Source organism: Chanodichthys erythropterus, chromosome 13 (genome assembly GCF_024489055.1).
Source record: "Chanodichthys erythropterus isolate Z2021 chromosome 13, ASM2448905v1, whole genome shotgun sequence".
Taxonomy (NCBI): Eukaryota; Metazoa; Chordata; class Actinopteri; order Cypriniformes; family Xenocyprididae; genus Chanodichthys; species Chanodichthys erythropterus.
In genome coordinates, this window is record NC_090233.1 from 39,083,876 (window position 1) to 39,094,302 (window position 10,427).

General features: G+C 35.7%; 1 long non-coding RNA gene across 1 annotated transcript; it reads right to left on the reverse strand.

Annotated features, from left to right (window-relative positions):
- Window positions 1-5,020: 5,020 nt before the first annotated feature.
- On the reverse strand, window positions 5,021-10,427 carry LOC137033947 (uncharacterized). Its single transcript, XR_010896888.1, has 5 exons — window positions 10,298-10,427; window positions 9,990-10,035; window positions 7,484-7,549; window positions 5,839-5,892; window positions 5,021-5,346 (listed from the first exon to the last, which is right to left on the reverse strand). It is a non-coding gene; the product is annotated as an uncharacterized lncRNA (long non-coding RNA).

Sequence of the window (10,427 nt, forward strand, 5' to 3'; positions counted from 1 at the left end):
CTCTTTTGAATTTTGCATTTATCAAAGAATCCTGAATTCAACATTGATAATAATAATAAATGTTTCTTAAGTGCCAAATCAGTATATTAGAATGATTTCTGAAGGATCATGTGACACTGAAGACAGGAGAAATGGCTGCTGAAAATTCAGCTTTGCCATTACAGGAATAAAATAGAAAGTTAGTTTAAATTCTAATAATATTTCACAATATTACTGTTTATACTGTATTTTTGTTCAAATAAATGCAGCCTTGCTGAGCATAAGACATTTAAAAAAATAATACAGACCACAAAGTTTTGAACGGTGCTGTATGTTTTGCACTTTTCTTTTCCCTTTTTTTTTTGGGTTAGTTCACCCAAAAATGAAAATTCTGTCATTTATTACTTACCCTCATGCCGTTCCACACCCATAAAACCTTCGTTAATCTTCGGAACACAAATTAAGATATTTTAGTTGAAATCCAATGGCTCTGTGAGGTCTCCATAGGGAGCAATGACACTTCGTCTCAAGAGGCATAAATGGTACTAAGAACATATTTAAATCAGTTCATGTGAGTACAGTGGTTCAATATTAATATTATAAAGCGACGAGAATATTTTTGGAGCGCCCAAAAAACAAAATAACGATTTGTGATGACCGATTTCAAAACACTGCTTCAGGAAGATTCGGAGCACAAATGAATCAGTGTATCGAATCAGCTGTTTGGAGCGCCAAAGTCACGATTTCAGCCGTTGGCAGTTTGACACGCCATCTGAATCATGATTCGATACACTGATTAATTTGTGCTCCGAATCTTCATGAAGCAGTGTTTTGAAATCGGCCATCACTATATAAGTCGTTATTTTGTTTTTTGGGTACTCCAAAAATATTCTCCAGTTGATCTAGTTAAATCTTTCCTTCCCTTTTACTGGCCCCATTAATGGCCCTAACAGAAAGAGGACGTCTGTGCAGCCACTGGCAATATTGGCTTAGCTTTGACCACAGCCCTATTAAATACTATGTGGTCGGCTCACATTAATCAGAGGGCTGTTGGCCTCTTCTAATGGAGCACTGGAAACAAAGTTCACCTTCTGACCCAACACATGCTTATGTGCCAGACAAAGAAGACGAAGTGCATATATCTTTTGTCTCACTCTCCATATTCACCCTTAAGGCCCCATTTGCTTTTTTATTACCTATTAATTTATGGTACATCAGGATGTGTTACAGCACCACAAGTGTCTTGATCAAGGTCATAATAGTGTCAAGAGGTGGAAGGCACATAAACAAACCTTGAAGGCTTTCACTCGGTCATGATGGTTTCCTGCCCTACACTTTTAACTTGTTGCTGACTGGAACAAGTAACTCTCTGATCTCACTAGCACTAGGCCCGCTTGTGTGTGTGTGTCTCATGTTAGCGCATGATTGATTGGAGTCCATTTTAAGATAATCAGATTAGTCAGATTGGGTCGTGCTGTACTGAGCTTCAACCGGCAAGCCTCTTACCTCTGATCAGAGAGAGAGACAGAGCGAGATGAGGTGGGGGGAGATGGGTAGCCACATAATTTGTCTGAAGAGAATTGTTAATCAAAGTTTGACTGAATAATTAGCACACTGACATAGTAAAAACTGTATTAAATTTTAAACTCAAATACAGCAAAAATGTGCCATATGGTAAAGAGTATTTTGCATCATTTTTGTAAAATGTTTAAAAAAAAAATTCACTCAACAATGGTAATCCTGTAATTATTTACTTAACCTCATGTCCTTCAAAACCTGTATGAGTTTCTGTCTTGTGAAACACACACACAAAAATAGTTATTTATGACAGATGGTTATCAAGAAGGTTGCTATACACTCCACTGAGATGCTTTTCCATAGTTTTACCCTGTAGCTAAATATGAGCTAGATGGACGTGTTTTACAGTTGCGCTTGACTCGCATATAGCGCGTGACACTGGCTGCGTCCAAAAACGCATGCTTCCGTACTATACAGTAGGCGACGAACAGTATGTGACAAAACATATATGTCCAAATTCCCAGTACTCATCAAAGGCTGCGTCTGAAATAGCATATTCTAAGTAAAGTGTCCATCATATACACACTTCAGAATCTCACCAGAAGTATAGGTTGTCCTGGTACTTTTTGCCTACTTTTTTATGAGTACTGTCAATTCAAACATACTTCTTATGACATACGATTTCAGATGCAGCCAATAAGCACCTGGATGACCTACTTCTTCTGGCGAGAGTCTAAAGTGTGCATATGATGGACACTCACTTTAATATCCCAAGAGGCCACAGAAGATTTGAGAATGGCAGTAGAGCGAAGCAACTGATGCTGGAAGGCAACGTGATAAGGACAACATGGGGAATGTAGTACTTCCAGATTACATTCATACTACATAGAACATACTTTTTTTTTGTGGTCATGAAGTAGTTACTTATTCAAAATAAGTACATACTCAAGAGAGTATGCGACTGCGTGCTCAAGTTCAATGCAGCGCTCAAATTCAGCTTTTTAAAAGCAAAAGATTTTCAGTGAATAACAACTTAAATTCTGTTGTTCCTTACAGAAATAAAATTGTTGTAATAACAGAAAGATTTTATAATTTTTTAAAAGATGTTTATTGATATTGTTATACAGTATAATGTAATCAGCATTTCAGATTTGAAAAAAAGAGAGATAATCTTAATAATTTCTAAATCATCCAGGATACATTCATTAAATAGTGAGGATTTTTTATTTACCTTTTTCTGTTAGTAACAATAACGTTAAACAGTAAGTTATTACTTTATAAATCACATAGAATAGCCCTGGGCATTTTTTATTTGGCCAGTTTTAGCATAGTGTCATTCATCATTTTCATAATCATAACTTTCTCACTACAGTCCAAAAACTGTAAGACTCTGCTTGTTGTCCACCACTCTACATGGTCTCATTTCATCATCTAGAGAGAAGGACAGTCGGCGGGTAAGAAACTCAAGGCCATCAATATTCCATGTCCCGGGACACCATTGACGCAAGCAGCGGAAGCAGAAGTGTGTATCACAGTGAGGGCAGACAATGTTGGGACAGCCTATTCCACTGTGTGTAAGCAGGGCCTTGCAACCTGGACAGGCCCTGAAGTACGGGCATCCTCTCACCGAACTTTGTGGGTCATTGATTCTTGTTTCGCTGAGGAGGGCAGCACGGAGCGCACAGTTCGGCAGCATGCAGGATTTGGTGGTCGAACCGTCCCGTGGCCATTCTCTTTGACATGCCAAGCAGAATTGAAACACACACCGTTTCGATTTAGAGCAAGACCTGCAAACCGCACACTGACCATCCGGAATGCCGATATCAGACTGATGACAAATGGGACACTGGGAATACATACACACACACACACACACTCGCACAATGAGTATGGAAATATTTCGCCTAATTGATGTAATTAAAGGTGCAATTACATTCTGAGGGGTAAAAAAGTATGTTTTCCTTAGGGTGAGCGGGGTAAGTTGTCACACTCTTCATAACTCCAAAACTAGAGGCTCTATCTCAAAAATCAATAGCCACTTTGTGTGACTTCTTCTTCTATAGTCAACTTCCTGGTCACATGTGGTCAAGATCGCTCTAATCTGAGGTTAGCACAATTATCTTATTTTTTGTCTTAAAAAGTAAAAGATTTGCACTTTAAATTTTGCAATGCAATACAACTTTGTTAGATATGAATGTTAAAAGTTATTATTTTGCACAACATAGAGGAGACAATAATGTGTCTTTTGATTCTTTAGCTGACATGATATGTTGAGCTCACCTTGAGATTTAGCCGACATTAGCACACATGTCAGTTTGGGGCAAGTTGTCTCAATGATTTTACAAATAAACAGTACAAATAAACACGTAGAACATGCTCAAAAAAGAGGTTCAACATGTTAAGTCAGTTACGTTCAGAGATTAAACATGTTAAGCGAGTTATTTGCAGCATTCCATTCAGTTATCATGGATCTATGTGCAAGCCAGAGAAAGTTTGAGTTTAAAGTTCAAAGTAAAGTGGTCTTGCCACTTAATGTGTTTTTGATTGAAATGTGTATTGTTTGGATTGAAATAATTGTTTTTCCAAATTCTCTAGGCATGATTGTTTATATTTCCAGTTCTGGTTTGAATTTAAAAATTAAAATCAATGATAACAATTTAGTAGTTGTGTTCTTATTTTTAGATAATCTAGTGTGACGACTTAGTGTGACGATGGGGCAAATTGTCACAAGTGCACATTCTCTATTCAACAGTCTACAACTCCGTAATGAGATAAGATATGAAAATGTAATGAATACAACATATGTGCCCAAGACTTCCTTCTTTCATTTGGTATGACATTTATACCATTGTGATGTATGGTAATGAATGGTAAATGATGAGTCATTTCAAATATTTGGGCTCTATCATCAGTGAAGAGGGGTCAAAACTAGAAGTTTTAGTGAGGACAGCGCAAACAACAGCAGCTATGTCAAAGTTGAAACTTGTATGGAGAGACAAAAATATCTCTCTAAAAACAAAAATTAGACTTCTGCATGCACTTGTCCTCTCAGTCTTCTTATATGCCTGTGAGTCCTCGACCCTTACAGCAGAGTTGCAAAAAGAAAAAGCTGAAATGGTACACTCTAAAAAATGCAGGGTTAAAAACAACCCAAGCTGGGTTGAAAATGGACAAACCCCGCGATTGGGTTGTTTTAACCCAGCAGTTGGGTTAAATGTTTGTCCAACCTGCTGGGTAGTTTTATTTAACCCAACTACTGTTTGAAAATGACTATATGGCTGACTTAAAATGAATCTAAAATGAAATTAAAATGTTCATTTATTAAACATATTAATAAATGTTAATTTTCAATATATTTGGGGTTCATTTTAAGTCAGCAATACTGTAATTTTTAAACAATAGTTGAGTTAAATAAAACTACCCAGCAGGTTAGGCAAACATTTAACCCAACTGCTGTGTTAAAACAACCCAATCACTGGGTTTGTCCATTTTCAACCCAACTTGGGTTGTTTTTAACCCAGCATTTTTTACAGTGTACGGACATTTTGTCAGAGCCAATAACCTGTCCACAACAATCCTCCAAGGTAGCGTCCTAGGTGGCAGAAGACGAGGTAGACAGAGAAAGAAGTGGGTGGACAACATTATAGAATGGACCATGAAAAGCTTTGCAGAGACACAGGCACTACATGACCGAGACAAATGGAGGGACCTGATCAGATGTTCAACAGCGCAGCGACCTGACGACCACACCAGGTCATGGGACTGATTATGATGATGATGTAGGCTAATGGAGCTCCGTGAATGTTAGACAGTGTGAAAAGTGTGACAACTTACCCCGCTCTCCCCTACCTAAAGAGTAAAAGGAATAAAAGTATTTTGCTTCAAAAGTACTTCAAGTACAGTTTTCCTTAAATAATGTAGTAACCTAATCTAGTAGCCTAATTCAGTACAGTATTAGAGTACAAAGACTCATGAAGCATTACCCTCGCACAGTTACATCATAAGCTTATTCATTCAACTACAAAATCAAAACTACAAAACATGTATCAGGCCTAATCTAACTAGTATCCTTAGGGGTACATTTTCTCAATTTTCACATCTAAAATAGAATAGCTATAGCTCAATGATCCTAAAAGTTTTAACCCAGGAAGTCTCTTCTAGACACTTATCAGTGGAAAACTGCGTCACAGTTAATCAGACCCCTTGACATAGTTTGCTAAATGAAGTCTAAGAGCTTAATTCCCCTCCTATACTACTCTGTCAGAACAAGTGCCTAAAAATAGCGTGTGCGAAATGTCTGACGTCATGATGGATCTTAGAGCTCTCGCGCGGTCAATCTACCTTTGGAGCGTTCATGGCTCAAATCCTCCTGGACCACATTCACAGATGACAAACCTGAGAGACAGAGAGAGAGAGAGAGAGTAGACAAGGGTCAGCGGATTAGAAACGAAAAAGAGAGAATTGTGCTGACAGAGATACTGAGGACACTGACACAGCCATTGTACCACGAATGATCCACATTTAAAAAAATTTAGAACACCAGAAGAAGGTGTAAAATAACATGCACTTCAAACATAAATGTTTTTGCCAGCAAGAAAAGATTATTTCTTCCTACAAGTGTGAATTCGAAATGTCTTGAGTTATATTCAGGGACTCTTACTACAGTAGGGGAGAGTGGGGTGATTTGTGCCAGGGGGAAAGTAGTTCCACCCATTGTTTATGGAAAACCATAGAAGAAATTGGTCATGTGACCACATAATTTTGAAAAGCCACCCATTTTACTCATCCTCCAAAGAAGAGAGACACATGGCATGAGAGGAAAGCACATTTTAGCTCAAAAAACATTTTTTTCCCTTTCGAAGTAAAATTTCTATGATCAAGGTTTTTTTGATTATAGTGTCTGAACAATTATAGACAAGTTTGAAAACATTTCACACATGTTTTAGTGCTTTAGCAGGCTACACAATGAGTCTATACAGTTAGCAGTATGTTAACTCTTAACTGCTGGATCATGCTAGTTTTTCAAACTTGTGGGTCCGGGGTGATTTGTGCCAAAGGGCCTGGTTTAACTTATGATTATTTTAAACATATTATTAATTTGTAATTGTACTCTTACATTTTAGCAGTTAAACTATATTACATTCTTGATTGTAGACCATGTAGTAAACAGGATTTTTCTTCCTCCCATATTGCATGAGAACTGTGACTTGCTTAATAATGTGGACCAACCTCTAAGTAGGGTTTCCATAGCAAATTATTTTGTCTGAGATTGATACCAGTTATCTAAAAAGACATGGATAAATAAACAAACAAACATTTTCTTAGGAAAAACTAAAATCTGAATGTTTATTCTACTGAAATCTTACAGATATGTCACTTGCATAATAATTTGGAACGCAGTGTATTCTTATATGTTACATAATTGACAAACAGCGTTCTATGTATGTCAACAGGAATCTATTGCCTGCAATGATTAACAAACATCATATATTGTGTATTTAAGTTTTTTGTGTTTTCCCAAAAACTACAAAATATGACTTGGCCTATTCCAACAGTTTAATAGGGTGACAATATCTAAATAAACTTGAAATGAGAAATTTTTTATTGAATTTGTCTTGTTTTCATATAGCATTACAGTTCATATCGTTAAAATGTTCTGTTTTACTTCAGAAATGACTGGCACAATTTACCCCAACGCATTCTCCCCAAAGGCACAACTTACCCCGCACCAGGGGCAAGTTGTGCCATGAGACCACTTTTTGACCAAGCTTTATTTCTGAAACAATTTATTTCAGATCTACAGTTATTGTTCTCAGGGATGCACCACATCCTGAAATATATGTACATTCTTAAGTTGAAGGCATTACTGCCATGGACTCACTTTAAAGTCACTTTAAGTAAAAACTGGCACAACTCACCCCACTTTCCCCTATGTATGAGAAGAAGAGCAAATAACTACAAGTAAAATGTAGATCTACATACGTACCGGTGACCCACAGTGTTCTGTCCTCTTCTTTGTGCGTTGAGACACAAAAACGTTTCTGTTTATTTCCTGTAAGGGGAATACCAATAGTCCTGCTTTCACTTTCAGTTTTTGTATAGAAAATAAAATAGTTAGGCCTACCAAAGATACAATGTTGACAGTTTTCCAACAAATTAACTTTCATCTGAGAAAGGATTACTGTATGTGTCGTAGTTTGGCTGTCTTCTTCTTCAAAAAAAATACTATTAATTTAACAGATGCCAACAATTACACGGATGTTTCATGATTCGGGTACATATGGCGACATCTGCTGGCCAGAAGTTCTGGCTCTGACCACTCATGAATTGTATTATTGTGTATCTGATTTACTGCACCTAATCTTCTTTACCATAATCTAAATATGTTTTGTGGTACTTTTCCATCGTCAAAAAAAGTCTAGATTCACTGCAGATTTTACAACCAATCTGCAAGATACTCTTGTTGCTGATACAAATAATGAAATTAAATTACAAGCAGAAGGTTACAGTCATTTGAAATGTTTTTTTTTTTTTTTTCATTCATGAATATGAAGCAATACAACTAACTCCGCAGGTCACATGACAGGGACAACATGGTAAATACTATACACATAAAGTACTATACACATTCATGCTATATATAGAACATACTTTTTAATGGTTGTGAAGGAAGTTTAAAACCAAATGTAGTAGGCCTACCTGCTATACAGTATGCGGTTTTGAACACAGCCACTGTCCTTATGATTGAGTCACTGAATTATTCTCTCAACTGATTCGTTCAAAACACTGAATCATTCAGTAACAGGGTTACTGTGTTTTGGTTGGCAAGGCAATGCATTGATTAATTGTGCTTGCTTCAATGGAAATATTTTTGTCCCATATTAAGTGGCCTTAACTCGTGTTGTTGGGGATGTTTTCATCCACTATGGGGTGTTTTTGAGTCTTAACAACTTTCTCTGTTTCAGCAAATGGAATGATTTTTGGTGACAAATCTTATTTTGATACATATTTTGGGAAAATGCTTTGAAAATTTTCAAAACCTCAAAAATACACTGTGGGCAAATTTACTACCCTTTCGTTATGTTCGTGGATGAAAACTTCCACTAAATTAATCTGCTGAAAAAATGTATAAGATAAATATTTTATTTAATTTTTTTTGCATAAATCTGTTAATCAACCTCAGTCCTGATCAAAACTACTAAATGTTTGAAAAAAATCCAGGATTTCTACTCTTTTATTGCCAAGTTTATGAAATGATGTCACTGATTTGGGGAAAAAAACACACAAAATTACTTATTTTCAATATAAAAAGTGATTGTGGACTGGATTTTTTTTTTTTTTTTTTTTTACCTTTTATCACAGTCTTGGACATGTGAAAGATTAGTAACAACATTGGTTTTGATGCATTGTTAGTTTTTGTGCAGCAACAGATTTAATTTTTTTCTCCCTCATTTACTGTTCGTGGCTGTTTTTGCCCCATTGACTTCCATTATAATGACATTTTTTGATTGCAAAGCCATGTCACCATATAATCATGCATTCTTGATTGATGGTGGTTTTCCCTGTTGGGAAGAGGTAAAATTTCTCATTTTTACAGTTGATCACCAGGTGGCACCATTAACCCTTTAGATAGGCTTGTGCAAAAAAATGCTTAGTTTCTGGCTTTTATATGGAGTTATATGGAGTATAACAGTATATTATAGTATATGTGTGTGTGAGAGAGATAACAGATTTATGCAAAAAAAATTTGAAAAAAATATTTATCTGATACATTTTTACAGCAGTTTAATTTAGTGGATGTTTTCATCCACGAACATAATGAAAGGGTAGTAAATTTGAACAATACACAAGGGTTAACTACTATGTACTTAAATCAAAAATAAGTACAATGTACTTATTGGGTTCATATTGAATTGCAAAACACTTTTGCTGCTATTGAGGTGGGATACGAGTAAGGTTAGGGAAAGCTTTGGTGGTAAGGGCAGGTTTAAGGTGTAAGGGATGGGTCAACAGTGTAATTATGAATGTAATTACAGAAATTAATTACGGATGTAATTACATGCAGGTGTTTTTAAAATATAAATACAATGTAAAAACATGTATGTACACAATAAGTGCATTGTATCAAATTATTAATTTTAAATGTAAGGACATAGTAGGCCACTAAATAAAAAAGTGGGACTGCAAAACAAAAAAAAAAACAAATAAAGAACAAAAGGTAAATTTGTGCCTAAAAGTTATTTATTATAATATTATTATGCACCTATTATTATATCTATGATTGAAGTGTATAAATATTCACTGCATTACTGCATAATTTGAATAGCAACATATTGCAATACATATTGCAGCTTTTTTTGAAAAAATAGTTTTACACTCAGTGCTGATCCCTTGAGTGCGCTAAATTTCCATCCTAAAGTGTTATAGTCAGGGCAGATTGCACAAATTCATGAAAATAAAATGAAAATGAAATGAAAATAAAAGCACTATACCTTTGGACTGTTCATGGTTTAAATTTTTCTGTTCCACATAGATAGACTGAGAAACATAAACCATACAGAGAAATACTGGTCATTTAGAGTAAAATAAGGTGTTATTTAAGCCACTGAACTCATTCCTATTCAACACAGTCACAGTTTTCAAATCAGTCAGGAAAAGGCCAATTAGTCAATGCTTAATTTTTAATACAATGAGATAAAAATGTATTTATTCCTAGTCATAAATTCACAAATGTCAATTTCCACTGAGCCAGTTGTTCACAATAATAACAGAAAAAAATCATTAAAAAGCAAACAAATACCTTCTTCACTGGCAGATCACAATAAACACTATCATATACATTTGTCTGTGCCTGAAGTTGTATGTTCCTGTTTGTAAGCACAGCTTGACTGAAGGGGAATACCACAGAACCATGTAGCTTTCACTTTGTC